Source organism: Choloepus didactylus, chromosome 2 (assembly GCF_015220235.1).
Source record: "Choloepus didactylus isolate mChoDid1 chromosome 2, mChoDid1.pri, whole genome shotgun sequence".
In the NCBI taxonomy this organism is placed as follows: domain Eukaryota; kingdom Metazoa; phylum Chordata; class Mammalia; order Pilosa; family Megalonychidae; genus Choloepus; species Choloepus didactylus.
In genome coordinates, this window is record NC_051308.1 from 69,894,155 (window position 1) to 69,911,883 (window position 17,729).

Here is a 17,729-nt window from a genome sequence, read left to right on the forward strand (position 1 = left end):
AATTTCTTACACTCCTCTCTTGGATCAGATCCAAGCTTAAGCTTCTGTTTACAAGCAGAGAGCAATAAATAATTTTTAAAATGAAATATGTTAAAAGAAATGAAGTCATTATCAACCTACTGAATAAGGAAGCAATTCATATTATCCTAGACCACAAAGGTCTTTATAAACAATGAATAACAAGCCTAATTACCACTGAAGTCATTAGAAAACACATTGAAATGTTTACTCAGGCTTAGTTAACAACAAAATACAATAATGGGTAGATTTATTTCTAATGAGGGATTCCAGTTTATATACACTACGACTTTTAGTCCCAAATAATTTATGACCTCTTTGCACTCTAAATGTGAGCCTGATAGTTGTTGTTTGCAAAGTCTAAACTCTAAGCCAATTGTTGACACCATTGCAAATTTTCAATGGAGAAACATAGAATACTGTAAACAAATATACTCTTTCAGTTACTGGCTCAGATAATTTTCCCAGCCCTGGTAAGCTGGGTAAAATAAGAATGGTAATAATAATAAAAAATATTATTATTGTTCTCATTGCTAATATTTATTGAAATTTTTCCTTATTATTTTAATTGTGCTACATGTTTTACATCAACTAACTTACTTAATCCCTTCCCACTAATTGATAATTATAATTGATAATTATTGTTATCTTCCTGAATTTTCAATTGAGAAAACTGAGGCTAAGAAGGATTAAATGACTTGTCAGGTCCACCAAGTTACTTTGAGATAAAGTTGAGACAGGAATACAATTTCCTAACTTCAGTACCTGCACTCTACCACGCTGTCCATTCATGTCATTCAGATCTTTCCTCCAATGTTTCTGAGTCACTCTCTACAGCAAAACCTTGTGTATTCTTCATAGCACTAATCACCTATTAAGATATTTTCCATCTCTTCTTATGACTGGCAAGAACTCGACTCTCAGGTTTGGCACTGTAGTCCCACTGCAAACACAAGATTCCCAGTGCATAGTAAGTTCTCTGTAAGTACTTTTAGAACAAATGAATGATCCATTTGATTCCTATTCACCCCAGATAGTAGCATGTATTAGCTATTAGATTCTATCACCCAACTGCCTCTCTCTCTCTCTCTCTCTCTCCCTCTATATATATATATATATAATTATTTCACAGATATCTTCAATGTAATATGTGTAAATGTGAGCTCATTTCTACCACCTCAGTAAATAGGACAATTATCCCTTTAGTTCTCAGATCTTAAACATAAGAGTCATTATCGATCTGCCTTTCTCTTAAATTTTGAATACACTGATACATCTCCAAAATAATAAATTTCTATAGATTCAGCCTTCTAAATATCTCTTGGTTCCTTCCACATACCTCAATTCACAGCAATATCTATAGCTCAGACTGTCCTTGTTTCTCACTTGAATTTCATCAGCAGTTTTCTGATGTCCTTGCCTTCATGTGTAACCTTCCTGTAATCTGTTCTTCACACAGTAGGTAGAAAAGTGTTTATATAGCAGAATAATCATGGAATTTCTTTGTCTACAGAAGTTTGTTGGGCTTGTATTGACCTTGGAAAGAAATTCAAGTTGTTTTAGCATGGCTCATGAAATTTTTCGAGATCTAAATTCTATTTTTCCATCTTTTAGCCATCTTTTTGCCACTCCTTAACATATGCTCCAAAGCGATATGAAGTAATAGGCAAAAGCATATATTTCTGATTCAACTTCTCTAGGTTCAAAATGAAGTTTCCTCCTCTTCTGACCTGTGGGAAATTGGACAAATTACTTAATATCTTTCAGTACCAACTTCCTGAATATAAAATGGGGATGATGGTGATAATAGTTCTACCTACCACACAGGGCTGATTTGAGTATTGAGTGAGTAAATAATTTTAAAAACAGGAAAAATTTGCTTTGCAAATATCAGCTCTTTGTATCCATTTCTAGAGCCCCATTTTTAGTTCTGTGAATATATCTTGCTCTCTTGTATCCATGTAGCTTTCCAATGTTGACCTCTTATCCCTAGAATTTTATCTATAAGCTTTATTTGATCAGGATAGCTCCACTTTATCTTTCGGGTTTCAGTATCAACATTATCACTTCTGGTGGAAGTTTCTGTTTACCACTCAAAAGAAGATTGGGTGTTTCTTTCAAAAGGGCTCTTATCAACTCCTGTAAATTACCTTATTTGTAAACGCTTGCCATAATAGTTTATCGTTGTGTGTTTCTTGTCTTTATCTATACCAGCAAGTAAGATCCTTGACCACTGGGAGTGGCTGATACAGTTCTAACAAAATTCTTTGAACCAAGAGTATTTTCAATGAAATATTTTTCAAACCTAATACAAGAGATCAAAAAAGGCCACTTGCTAAAAGAGAAAATTCCATGCAGAAGCAAGATCTTTTGACATTGTCTTTCACTGCCATTGAATGTTATAAAGCATTACTAGGGATAGAAATGGGACATCATGGATGATGTCAATCCTTATTTTCTCCAAATTTATTCCGGTATTCAGCTCCAACAAAAGAAATTTTGGGTATCATTTTATTTGGAGGCAGATAAAGACATTAGGGATGGCTTATTTGGATTTTTCCCTAGGACCATGTGTGCAACCCTGACATTGAGCTTGGTTCAGGAAGTTGGAGGTCCAAATGTTGGTAATGCTGTCTAAAATATCAATATTATTTGTACAAGTTCTTCCTGAACCTTGATTAGACCAGAGGAAGCTGTGCTGAGATATGATGCATCTACTTCTGTAATCTGCAACCAAATTACTTTTGCTCAATTAAAAAAAAAATTTAAAAGTAAAACATTTATTCTGTGAAATTGTGTCTGTGTGCACTTGTATGTTTATGGGTGTGTTTATGTGTGTGCATGAGAGAGAGAGAGTACTCAGGAGAGAACCATCACATTCCATGATTTCTAGTGCTTCTGAAGTGATGCAAAGAAATGAACATTGCAGAATGTCATGAAACTCAACAAGACAATGTGTTATGTCTTATGATATGATTTATCAACTAGAATGCCATCCCTGGGCTAATGAAAGTAATATTATTTAGTTTTTTGAATTAATATAAAATTCAAAGACCTCAGTGTATTATGATCATGTGGTAGTCTATGATCAATGAATATTCCACCGTTTTCAAGGTGACATTTACTGTTTGCATAGTGAGTACTAGGCTCATAATCTACACATTTATTCATGGTTGAACCTAGTCTTTATAAAAACCCATTGGCATAAAATCTATTATATCCATTTTATTGATGAATAGACTGATGTGGCTCGTTTTAATCATAATATCTCTCTAATCTCTCTCTTTTTTTTCTTTTTTTTAAGGAATTGATATGCCAGTCATTGACAGCCAACTAAGTTCTCCATTCCAATAATTTTAAAAATTAATCTTGGTCCTTTTTCCTCCTCTTATTTTTATTACAACACTTCATCAATTCAAACATCACATCCACCAATGAAACCCAAATTTTCATTGAGTAGAGATATATATGGTACTAAACACAAGATTAAAGCTGTGAGGGAAAAAAAAGAGGTATTCAGAAGTTTCATATAGCATGGATGGGAAGATGAACAGTAGGTGAATTATTAAGAATAAGAATACATAATGAAAAATTGAATGTATTCAATTATGTGTATAATATATAAGGAAAAATGAAACAAGTTATGAGAAGTAATAGGAACAGGTTTACTATTGATCAAGGTCAGGAATAGTTTTTAAGTAAGCTGTACTTAAGGTAATGACTTTTGTCTCTATTCTCACCTTAATCTCAGGACCTTTTGATTTTAATATCATGAATTATACTTATTTTTTTCCAGCATCTTCTGATTATTTATTAAAGATCAAGATGGACATTTTTAACACTATTTGCATCCAAAGTCTCTTCCTTTTACAGATTGTATATTCAACAACCTTTGAGGATTTTGTCTTTTGAAATTAAAATATGGCAATCATTGCAGTATCTTCAAATTCTTCTCTGGCCAAAGAATAAGTACAATGTATTGTAGTTAGAGAACCATAAGGTGAAAAATCCCTGAGAATAAAAAAGGATTCTGCCTACTTTTCCTAATTTTATTCCTCCTTTATTTTTATAATGATGACTACAATTATAAAAATAACCCCAATAATGTTTAAGTAGAATTACATTTAAGGGCAGCAAGTGAATACAAGCTACAGCAAGACACCCTTTTCATTCAGTGCTGTTTTAATTCAATATTTTAATTCCCAGGCTTTTCTGAACATTGTACAAATCTAGTCTAGCTTTTGGCAACAAAATTAATTCAAATATAAAATGCTTCTCAAACCCACAAACCATTTTCATTAATGACTTCTAATTAACAGTTAGATTAATAGGAAAACACTTAATTACTGTCTCCTATTTTAATCAGGCAAGCAATTCTAATACAAACTGACAAGGAATTTATTTAAGAAGCTACTTACTTCAAATAGTCAATGACAGTTTCAAAGATTTTCTTTTAAGACTATGAAATGTGCATGGTGAAAAGTGAGCAATAAATTTGATTAACAATTGAAAAAAAATGGTTTGTATTACTCCCCATTTCCAAATTTTAAAAGTTCTATTGTAGATTGCAGAAGTCTGATGAAGTGAAATGAGTCACAACATAAGGGTCTGCCTCAGGAAACCAACTTTCCAAAAGATCCCCAAAATATAAGAATCATTTCAGAAATTGATTACAACTTGGGGCTTGGCCTCCGTAACTTTCCTCTCTGAAAGCTGTACTGATAGTATGTATTGTCAGCTCAATCTCTCAAGGCAACTTTCCCAATATCCAAGCCCACAGAGATTGTTGCAAAAAACCTAGCATGCTGAAAATATATTTAAATCCTATGAAGCTGCCATTTAAATGATATTGACCCTTTGGCCAGTGATTTTTGTCCCTATAGGCAAGCCTCAAAGGATATGTAATAATAATTGAAATAAGATGGATTAGTTAAATAATTTGAATGTTTATTAGCATCAGGTTAAGTACGTGGTTACAAACATTTTATTGACAGACATAGCAGAATTGGACTGACCATATACCATGGATTATGTTAAAGCTTCCACAAACAAAAATGCAAAAAAGATTTTGCAGGCTAATAATAATCACCATGTTTTCAGTATTTAATATATTCTAGCCATGGTATTTGAAGTTTCTAGGCTTTTTCTTCTTTTACACAACAGTATTGCCAAGTGAAATAAATGTTTATGAAAGTGACATAACAAACAAGTGTAGTAGACATTGGCCATTTTTACAGATGCCTAGCATCTTTTGAAAAAAATTCCACATTATTTGATTTGCCTCCCAAGGAAGAAGTCAGAATTCATTAGCCCAGCTACTTTTGCCACTATGTCTTATGCTTCTCCCAGCCGACACACTGACAGGGGACTTCTACTTAATGGGAGATATGTGGGGAAGCTGAAAAGCATGCAATCTACCTGTGGAAGAGTTTCAGCTGGAGGCTTTTAAAAAACAGCATTGTGGAGCTTCTGGAAGTTTATTCTTCTATCCTCATTAAAGCCAGTGGTGGTTTCTCTTGGTGATAAATATTTCAGAGTGTAGTTGTGTGTTGTTTCTAGGAACATAACTTCTAGACTGGTTTTCTCATTTCCATGAAGATTTTGTGACATGTCTAATATCCTTTAATGAATTATTCTCAATCTATACCATTATGAGTGCATTCTATTGCTAGCAACTAAGAATCCAGATGGACACAGCAAAGTCATACATATTCTATAGCTATTCTTTTTTTTCCCCAAGATTTCCTTCCATCTATGCTTATCTGATACTGAAATCAGAATATATATATTATTTTACATATATATTGCACATATAGTTGCAGATGTGTATTTTATATACACACATGTATATTTAACAATCATCCCATAGAAATAAACTTATTCTTCAACATATTTACTCTTTTCAACAATTTGATATTTTTTAAAGGATTATTTGGGAGAAAAAAGAAAAGATAAGCCAGGACAATTTCAATGGTAGATAGTGCAGCTTAGTAGATTCAATGGCTTTTCTTCACAAACTCTTTTCATTCTTCCAGGCTGCTCAGGCTGATCTTCCACATGCAGTGCTTGCAAAACTGTGTGTGTGTGTGTGTGTGTGTGTGTGTGTGTGTGCAGTTGGAATATATATATATATATACACACACACACATATATGACTATTTCTATTTTGAAATATCTCATCTCAGAAAATTCTCCCTCTTTTCATTTCCTTTGTGAAATAAATATGGTTTCTGTTGTATAAGGATACTTCTTGTCATCCCAATATAATTTAAAAGCCATATGTGTAGAAATTACATTTAGATATGATGAAATGACAGCTCTGTAAATCTTTCCATTGCTGTACACCTTAAATTCACAATAAACTACTTCAGAATTTCTACAAGGACTTTTATCTATGATTTTCTTCTCTTAGCAAAACCTCTCTTATTCTAGAATTACACCATTCAGAATTATATATTTTTAAAATCTCCAACATTCATACAATAAATAAAGTACTATTGTAAAGGAGCTTTTGTAACACTTATGTACTATTTTAATCACATTATGGATTTAATAATTTCTATTAAAGTACTTGCAATTTTGAACACTATCTAACACTTTCTCGTGAAAAAAAAAATGTGTATTTGAACCAACTCACGATGAACTTGTACAAAAAAGATTGTAAGCTAGAATCATTTCTATTTCCAGGTAATATCTAGCAATTATTTTTGCTCTTATAATTAAATAAATTTATAGTTCTTCTCTTAAATACATGAATCTGTTTACAAATATAGTTTAATAATTACCAAGCACATATACTGATCAGGTATATTTTTGGACTTAAATAATTTCAAGAACTTCAAAAACAATTTAATTGGGAAAAAAAAAGAGATTTCTCCTAAAAAGTAAGATGAAGTTAAGCACATATATTTTTTTAAAATAAACTTTTATTTTAGAACAGCTTAGTCTTTACAGGAAAATGGTAAACATAGTAAAAACAGCTCCCATATGCCCCATAGCCAGTTTTCCTTATTCGTAACATCTTACAATATCATGATATATTTGTCACAATTAAAAATAAATATTTAAATATTGTCATTAATAAAAGTCCATGCTTTATTCATATTTTCTTAGTTTTTCCCTAATGTCCTCTTTCTGTTCCAACATCCCATCCAGGGTACCACATTATATTTAGTCTTTATGTATTCTTAGGCTATTTTTGTTGTAACAGTTTCTCAGACTTCTCTTGTTTTTACTGATCTTGACAATTTTGAGGAATACTGGTTAGATATTGACATATGATTAGTTTGGAATATGGGTTTTGGCAGGAGGTAAAGTGCCATTTTCATCACATCATATCAAAAATATCAACATGTATGCCAATTTGTATTTCATGTCTTATACATGCATATGTTATTTTATTGCCAGAACATGGGAAATGCTGAAAAAACTAACTTAGCTGTTTTTATTTCAATTCTCAGTACATCCAGAAAGTATCAATACTGTCTACCTTTGATTAAATGATGAATAAAGAACTGAAAGAAAGAGAAATATGGATCTTTCCCTTTCCTTCTATGTTGCCATTTTCAGTATTAGTAGTCAGCTAATTCAGGGAAGTAACATGACTAAGAAAGGATACCACAGTTTTCTTTAGTCATTGTGTTTCTTAGAATGTTCTTGTCTTCTTTCTACTTTGCAACAAGTTCTCATTTGAACAGAAATCATGTCCTCCTGGGCTGCCAGCACCCCCACTTTCTCAATCATAGATGTTATGTGTGTGATGTGCTTACCTTGTACTGGCTTTGAGTCTTGTATTTTCATTCATCATGGGGCCACTGGGATTCTGTGATCATGCAGTATCTCAAACATTATAGGCAAATGGGGTATTAGGGAACAGTAGGGGTGTATGTTTTGCATGTCTCCTTTGCTCACATGCATGCTTCATTGTCCAACCAGACTCCATTTACAAAACAGAAGTTCAAAAATAAAATTATTAAGAATATCATGATGGCTACAGTACAGTATTAAACAACACATAGGATCCTTCTGAGCCTGGGACCCTGTGTGACTCAACGGCTGGCAGACCCATAAAACTAGCCCTGTGCTGTTGATCACACTCTTCTGAAACATTTTTTCTTTTACCTTTTGGATCCCCTGCCCTCCTTATTTTTCTCCACCTACCTGAGCTCTATGTATTGACAGGTCCTTGGATCAGTCTTCAAATATCTTCCCTTCTCCATCTATACCCATTGTTTATGGAACATCATCAAGCTCCAAAGCTTTGACAAAATTGATGGTATCAAAATCTATCTATCCAGCCATGAATTCTTTCCAAACTCCAGATTCATGTTTTCAACTATCTACTTGAATTCTCCAGTTGTGTTTTCACTAGGCATCCCAAAATGTACATGGCTAAGCAGTCGTGTTTCCTTCCACAGTCTGCTCTTTCTCCAGCTTAGCCATCAAGCAAATAGCCCTTTATTTACCCAGACTAAAGATGTTGCTGTCCTTCTTGACTTGTTTCTTTCTATGGCACCGCTAAATCAAATCCATCAGTGATTCCTTTCCACTCAAGCTTCAGAAGATTTCTCCCATCACCTGAACTGCTGCAACAGCTTCCTAACTTGTCTGCACACTTCCTCCCTTGCACCCAACAGACTATTTTCTAATCAGCTGCCAAAGCAATAATAGTAATACATAAATTAGATAAGGTTGCTTCCCTTTTCTAAACCCTCCAAAAGCTACCTTAGTATCAAATTCAAAATTCTTAGCAGATTCTACAAGATCCTGCATCATCTGGCTTCATGCCCTCCTTCCAAATGCACCTCTACTTCCTCACTCTGCTCCAGCTTCACTGGCCCCCAAGCTGGATCAACTGCACCATGAAGCTTAATCATTTCGGAGCTCCTCACTTGCACGTGCTCTTTCCAAGACCCATATGGGAGGCTCCCTGATGATATGTCCACATGACCACAAGAAGATATTTTAACCAAATTGTTTAGGACTATTTTTTTTTATTCACATCAACTTACACTTTCACACATACCCTCCAGGAGGTGACATTGGTGAGACCTCAGGACACATTCGTATGGAACCATTTTTCTGTACTATCATTTAAGATGCTAGTTTTGTCAATACAGTGTCTGATGGGAGCATTGTTGGAAGCTATTACTACACAAGAACAGTTAATAGTAACTTCAAAGTAACTGTGAAAAGTGTATATATATATATATATATATATATATATACCATTAAATACCTACTTGCCCTCCCTATAACCAGATTCCAAACACATGTCAATCAAGCTTTGCAACACAGGAACAATGGTATCCTGCAAAGTAAAGTACAAATTAATTGAAAAAATTTGTTGTAAAAAAGTTGCTAATGCTCTAAATGCAATTGGAAGATATTTTGAAGCATTTCATGAAAAAAGTGAGAAATTACAGACATTTGATTTGGGTATATGATTTGGGTATATGTGTGTGTGTATGTGTGTGTGTATGTGTGTGTGTGTGTGTATTGCTCTCTTTTGTAATATCTCAAATTAATTGTTAAAGAATTGAAAGAAAAATTAAGATATTAAAATAACAGTTTCTGAAAAGAATGCTATAAGGGTGATAATGTAATCAATTGAAATTATTTTGAAGACAAGAAGCTAAATGAAATGGTATCTCATGGTTTTGATTTTCATTTCCCTGATGACTAATGATTTGGAGCAACTTTTCATATACTTTCTAACCATTTGTATATCTTCTCTGAAGAGATGTCTATTCATGCCTTTTGCCCATTTTTGAATTGGGTTGTTTTTCTTTTTGTTGTTATGTTGAAGGATGTCCTTATATATTCTGAATATTAAACCTTTATCAGATATGTGGTTTCCAATATTTTATTCCATTGTGTAGGTTGCCCTTTTATTTTCATGATAAAGTCCTTTGAGGTACAAAAACTTATAATTTTGATGAAGTCCCATTTATCTATTTTTTCTTTTGCTAGAATGGCTGCTATCAAATGACAGAAAATTATTTACAAGTGTTGGACAGGATATGGAGAAATAGGAACACTCATTCATTGTTGGTGGCAATGTAAAATGATGCAGCTGCTGTGGAAAAATTTGGCTGTTCCTCAGAAAGTTAAGTATAGAATCACCATATGACTCAGCAATCCTACCACTAGATATACAACTAAAAGAATTGAAAGCAGGGACTTAAACATATATTTGCACACTGATGTTTATAGCAGTATTATTCACAATTGCCAAAAGATAGAAGTAACCCAAGCATCTATCAACTGAATGGATAAATAAAATGTAATACATACATATAATGCAATATTTTTCAGCTGTAAAAGGGAATGAAATCCTGATACATGCATCAAAATGGATGAAGATTGCAGACATAATTTTGAGTGAAATAAGCCAGACATAGAAGAGCAAAGACTCTTATGATCTTTCTGATAAGAATTAATTTGAATAAACAAACCCATAGAGTCAGAATATATAATATAGTTTATCAGGGGCTGGGGTAAGGATAGGGCTTTGGAAGTTAACTCTTTTTTTGGAAGTTAACTCTTAATTGGTACAGAATTCTAATTGGGGAAAAGTTTTGGTAATGGATGGTGGTGATGGTAGCACAACATTTTGAATGTGATTAACAGCACTGAAATATATGTCTGAATATCGTTAAAAGGGGAAATGTTAGGCTGCATATATGGTAACAGAATAAATTGTTTTTAAAAATCTATGGAACTATGCTATATAAACAGTAAATCCTAAGTTAAACCATGCACTGCAGTTACTAGTAAAATTATAAAAATGTGCTTTCATCTGTTGTAACAAATATTCCACATCACTGCAAGATGTTAATAATAGGGTGGTATATGGGAATCCTGTATTTTATGCATGATTATTCTGTAAACCCATTACTTCTCTAATAAAGGGAAAAAAGGAGCAAAAAGAAAAAGAAAAAGAATTCATATTCTACCAAAAAAGTAATTAATTAGAGAAAAATGCATTTCGAAAAGAAGTAATGAATAGGATCTCAAGTTGCTAAATAATCCAATTCATGAAGAGCAGAGATTAGTATGAAGAGAATGCAAAAAGTAAAATAATTTCGCTGTTGATTTGACATGAAATACTGACATTAACAAAGACAAGAAACTGTTAATGCAGGCACAACAGTGAGTCCATATCTATGACAAACTGATTAATTATGTTGTCATTTCAAAGGGTATTTAAAATTAGTACAAGAAAAATTACAATGTCCTGAGATTTTATAGCTCATATATGAAAATAAATTTATGGAAATTCCCAAAAGTTTGACAATGATCATAAAAATTTATATGACATTTACAATACCCTATTTTGAAAGTGAAACAAACTTTTCTGAAGCAGTAAAGAAAAAAGCAAATTTTGATCAACTATACCAGAGAAAACATGAATTATATTATTCTCTCTGTAGAAAATCATAGGTTCAAAATATATACAGGAAAATATAATAAAAATTGTCAGACAGTTAATAAGAATATTATGATATTTTCTGGATTTTGTGGTATTTGTGCTATTTACTGGATGTTTTCAGTTTTCTAATTTATTGTGATTTATTTTCTCATTAGAAAGAAATACTTATTTTTGAAGCTTATTTTATTATATTTGAAAATTTGCACTTAAAAGAAAAAGAGTTAATCTTTCCAAGCCCCAGAGAATCTGGACTTATCCCAGGTGGCTCCAAACTTTGTTTTACATAAACTGTGCTTGCGATTCCCTCAGCTCAGAGGCCTCTACTAACTTATCCACTAGAGCTGCCATAGTGACCAAATCAAAATGGGAGCTCTGCTCCCTCATACCTTTTAGATATTCTTTTTTTTTTTTTTTTATGTTTATTGTTTGTGCTTTTGTCTTAGCACTTATCACTGTCCACTAGAATGCCAAGTCTACATCTTGGTTTCCTAGGACTGCCATAGCCAAGGACCACAAACCTGGTGGCTTAAAGCAACAGAAATTTACTGTCTCACAGTTCTGGAAGCTAGAAGTTGGAAATCAAGTTATCAGCCAGGCGCTGCTTCCTCTTAAACATTTAAGGGAAATTCATCTGTTTCCTGCCTCTCTGTACTGGCTTCTGGCTGTGGCTTGCTGACATGCCATGGCTGTTCCCTGTATCTGTCATCACATGTGTTCTCCCCCCATCTCTCTGTGTCCAAATCTCTTTTTCATGTAAGGACACCAGTCACACTGTGTTAAGGATGGCTCACTTCCTTATGATCTTAATTTAGGTTGTCTAATTTCAACTATGCAAACTTGTCCAAATAAGATCACATTCTGAGGTACTGGGAATTCAAATTTCAGCATATCTTTTTGGGAGACAAAATTCCATCCATAACAGTCAGTGATGGTGGCTCAATACCCAGATCTTAGAACAGTGCCTGGTTTATTAGAATAAGAGAATCTGTAACATAAGAAATTATATGTTATTCTTCTCTTAAATACATCTTGTATATGTAATAATGTACTTTTTATCGTTATACAGCTACATGTAAAATGGGGTTAATAGTTACAATTACAATTATAAAGTAACAAGTGTTTGAAAAAAATTAGAATATCATAAGGCAACTATATATTAAACCATTATTATTTATGGGGCACTGCTTTAAGCCTTGATCTAGATATCAAGCAAATGGATTTTGGATGGCCTGTACCTTAAACATTTATAGTATGCTATGAAAGGCAAAGGCAAACACACCAACCGCATGCAGAAATAAATCAGATAACTGTTTCTTGCAGTAAATTTAATAAAGTAAGGAGAAGCATAATAATAAGTTCCTATAGTAACTTGGAAAAAGAACTCAATTTCAGCCACTGGAATCACTTTGTTGCACAAATGTGATTAGAATTTGTTTTATTCAGCACATGCTTCTTTATAATTAAAATTCCATGTATCTCAGTGTTGCTCATTTGTTGCCACCAATTCCTGGCTGAAGAAGAATGGGGAAGAGGGACATTTTCATCAAGGTCAGTACTTCCTAAGACGTGAGTCATCTGGGACACTGATATTCGAGAGCCATCGCATGGCTCGGGTAAATGGGTATTATGGTATTATTTCCCTCAAATATTCTAAGCGATGTATCTTGAAGGTATAGAATATTTATAAGGAAAAATTCTCTAAATTTTGATAATATGTCAGCTTTAAATAAGAAATTTGGTTATGTCGTCATTGTTAGTGGTCTTGGTTTATCGAAGTAGTGTTGATGGAGCAACTCTGCTTCCCATAAACTGTCTCAGGGAGACTTTCTTTTGCAGTTGGGAATAATTTTCAGATACTCAAGAGGTTGTTGTTTTATAATTCAATGTCTAATGTTTAGTAATAATGAAAGCTAGCTTGTAATTTTACTTTTATTTTATTTATGAAGGCAAAATACCTAAGTTAGAATGCCAGCTCAGTCAATCAGCCAGCTCTGTGAACTAGGGAAGTTTGTTTAGTATCTCTCAGTTTTATTTTCCTTAACTGTAAATGAGTTTAATAATTATAACTTCCCCCAAGGATTTTGTAGGGATGACAGCAGATCATCAATTTGAACATTTAGCATGGAACCTAGCATATAGTGAACTCTCAAAATATTTAGATACCATCCAGTAAATTTCAAGCTGTTTTACTATAAAGGGAGAGTCTTAGTTGTCACTTGTCCTTCTATATCTGTAGATACCTGAATAAGGGGATGTGAAACTTTTCCCACCCTGGGAAGTGGTTGAAACAAGAAAGGTATCAGAGAAAGCAAGGCTTTCTCTGGATTTCAGATGTCAAATTTAACATCTAAGAGAGGTGCTGGGCAATGTGAATCTTGGGGAAAGCATAACATTAGAGTTATATATTTTTCCCTGAATAAAATGGAGATAGGAATGCATCATTTAATGGAGAATGGAAAGTTACAAGCACATTATCGCTCCTCTTTAAATCTTAGCAATCCACAACCCCTCACCTCAGTCATATTCTATTTAGGGAAGGGGTGTTTAAATATTGCATGTGGGTAAGATACAGGTGATGGTATTAAATCAGGGACTCACCACCTATCTGACATTATGCTTGTTCTATACAATATAGGTAAGTGGATGTGAGCACCCTCCTGTGCATCTGGGAGGCCAGACACCTGCTCTATTCTGATAACACTGCCTTCTATTTAGTCTCTCAGATGACTATGGCTTTCTCTTCTACATCATTTGTCCACTGAGCCTGGAAAGGGGCAAGCATCCACCTTGCTTCTCAGTGCCATGTTCATGCAGGGTAACTTTCTCCCTTAAAATGTTGCCTATGTTTGTACTCCCCAATTTTTCTATTCTCATATTGTTGACCTCAGTCAATAAGGGTTTGACATCTGCCACCCAACCAATAAAACAATTTTTGTGAGGGCTATTAATGACTTCCATGTTGCTACTTTAAGTGGCCAATTCTTAGTCACTCCCTCCTCCTTGAAGCACTCACTTCACTTGGTCCTAGACACCACTTTAGCTCATTTTCTATCTTCTGGATAGAAGAGAACTCACTGCTGGATACTGGTATTCTCACTGATATCCAAAGGTTGGACATCCCAAGGTTAAAGCCAAATTACTCTTCTCTGTTCGCTCTATAATACCATAATCTGTTATCCCTATAATACCATTAAATCTCTTAATTTTTTATACAATCACCTTATTGATGACTATCTTGATCCCCAGACTCAGAAGCCTATTTGAAATCTCCACTTAGATATTTAGTAGACACATGAACTGAACACAGCCAAAACTAAAGTCTTGATATTTTTTCCATTGGCTGCTCTTCAGTAAATGTAAGTCTTATTCTTTAAGTTGTTTGAACTGAAAATCCTTGGTAAAACTCTCAAATTTTTTCATAACTTACATCCAATCCATAGAAAATCTTAACAGTAGTACCTTAAAAATATTTTTTTCCAAAAATCTATGGCTGCCATACTGATGCAAGCCACCATAATTTCTCATCTGGATTATTGCAATTGCTTCCTAATTGATTTCCCTGCTTTTGTGTTTTCTATCCAAATGTCAGTGTACTTTTGATAAGTAAGTCAAAGCATTTTCTGAAAATGCAAATGAAGTCAGGTCTCTTCCATGCTCAGAACTCCCAATGATTTCTTCTTTCACTCTAAGCCATAGCCAGAGTCTGTACAGTAGCCAGCATGGTCATGCAGTTCAGACCTGCCATCACCTCCATGACCACATCTTCTCTTACTCTCCTACCTGCTGCTCACACTGACACAGGCATACCTTGTTTCTGTACTTTTCCTTGAACACCAAAATGTTCCAACTCAATGTTTTCCATTTGCTCTTCCCTCTACCTTGATAATTCTTCCCACAAATATCTACATGTCTCACACTTAGAGTTTCATTTCATAAATATTAATGTGCCTGATCAAAGGGTGCTGGGCCAGACCCACTTTGAATATTACTTCAAAAAGGTATATGAACCTATTAGCTTTATAAATTACAAAAATTTCTGAATTTAGAGACATATCTTGCACTAAGAGATTGCAGACAGGGAACTGGGAGCTTTGTGAAGGTTATATGCTCAACACCATGTACATTTTCCATTAGGAGAAACTTAAGGTATTTTTTTTCCAAGGGTAATTTTTACTAACGACCTTTTTCCCCTTAAGGACTGACATCCATGTAAAATGGAATTCTTCCAGACCTGGGAACAGCATGGAATTCAATGGAATCAGTTTTTTACTGGAACGCATTCATTACAACAACCTTTCAAATAGGTGTTATTTTGCTCATTTTCAGAAAACTGAGGCCCCAAATTTTATAACTTGTTCAAAATGACAGAGCTTAAGAAAAAAAGGTAGAATAAAAACTAGGTAAAATGTACTCCAAAGATTATGGCCTTTTCATTGCACAAAATCATCAATTTTGGAGGCACTTATGGAAATAAGTATAAAGCTCCTTCAGTCAGTAGTTAAAATTTAGTCAGAAATCTGTTAATAAAGCATTCTTAATGAAACTAAGGCCATCATAACTAAAAACAAAATATTCTTAAAAATTATTGTGAATCTATTTTATGATAAATATGAGGACTCTGGGGGTGTGACAGGTGCTGATTTATTTTCATGTGTGTATACCCAGAACAGAGGGGTTCAATAAAGGGTTTGATTGGATGAATGAAAGGCATTTGGAATACAGAATATGTAAGATATTTCCATTAGTCTCAAAGAACATAATGGAGATGTGCCAGTTTGAATGTACTGTGTCCCCCAAACGCCATTATCTTTGATGTAGTCTTGTGGGGCAGACATTTTGGTGCTGATTAGATTTGCTTGGAATGTGCCCCACCCAGCTGTGGGTGATGAATGACTCTGATGAGATGTTCCCATGGAGGCGTGGCCCCACCCATTAAGAGTGGGCCTTGATCAGTGGAGCCATATAAATGAGCTGACTCAAGGAGAAGGAACTCAGTGCAGCTGTGAGTGACATTTTGAAGAGGAGCAAGCTTGCTAGAGAGGAACGTCCTGGGGGAAAGCCATTTTGAAACCAGAACTTTAGAGCAGACACCAGTCACATGCCTTCCCAGATAACAGAGGTTTTCCAGACGCATTGGCCATCCTCCAGTGAAGGTACCCAGTTACTGATGTGTTACCTTGGACACTTTATGGCCTTAAGACTGTAACTGTGTAGCCAAATAAACCCCCATTTATAAAAGCCAATCCATTTCTGGTGTTTTGCATTCAAGCAGCATTAGCAAACTAGAACAGGAGATAAAAGAAAAATAAACCAATCTTCTGTTTCAGTTTAGCCAATTTGTTTGCCTACCATTGATTTCCATCCCTTAATCATATTATCATAATCATCAAAACAATACGAGCTTTAGTTTCACTTTTTCTTTGAAGGATTTCTTGATTGATTTGTTTATGGACATATTTCATGTACTAAAACCAATTTTTTTCTTGAGATTACTAGTGAATTCATTTTAAAGTAGGTATTTTGTATATCAGTTTATCTTATTTTGGCATTGCATATGACTTTAATTTCCTAGATGTGCTTATAAAAGATATTTAGCTTAAAAGTATCCATATCAGTTTGGTTATGATAAATTGAATGAAAACTAAGTTTTGAATTATGCTGTTTTTCTGCTTTTCAGATTAGAATAAATGTGTGCAATTAGTTTTGTCTGCACAAATTTTACCTTGTTATCTATCATAAAGTCATTTTCCAATTTTATCTACCCATTTCTATTTCTTCTTTTGAAATCCTCTGTGTCAACAAGAACACATTATTATAGATGTACAACAAGAAAATGCACAACAATCATTCTTGAAATTTCTAGCTATACCTTTGGTGAGAGTAAGGCTATAACAAGCAAATTAAAGAGCCATGGAAAAGTAAGGAAAACAAGTTTATGTCAAAGGAATGAATGGTAGCATTTGAAAATGAGCCACCTGTTTCTCATTAAGCAAACAAATGATGTGGCATATAGTTCAGTGGCTGAAAAATGCATTTTGCATCAAAAGATCTCTTATCATACTAGAAGTCTAATCTGCTGAAAATGATAGCAAGGGAACAATGTACCATAACAGTCTCTTACAGAGTCTTCAGTGTGTGCAGAGGGATCCTCAAAACAAAAGTCATTTACCAGGTGATTGTAGACAATGAGGCTTCCATTTAATCCAAGAGTTAGTGGAGAAGGAAATCAGTAGCAGTCACAATAGAGGCCATGCCTTCTACTCTTCTTTAGCATACA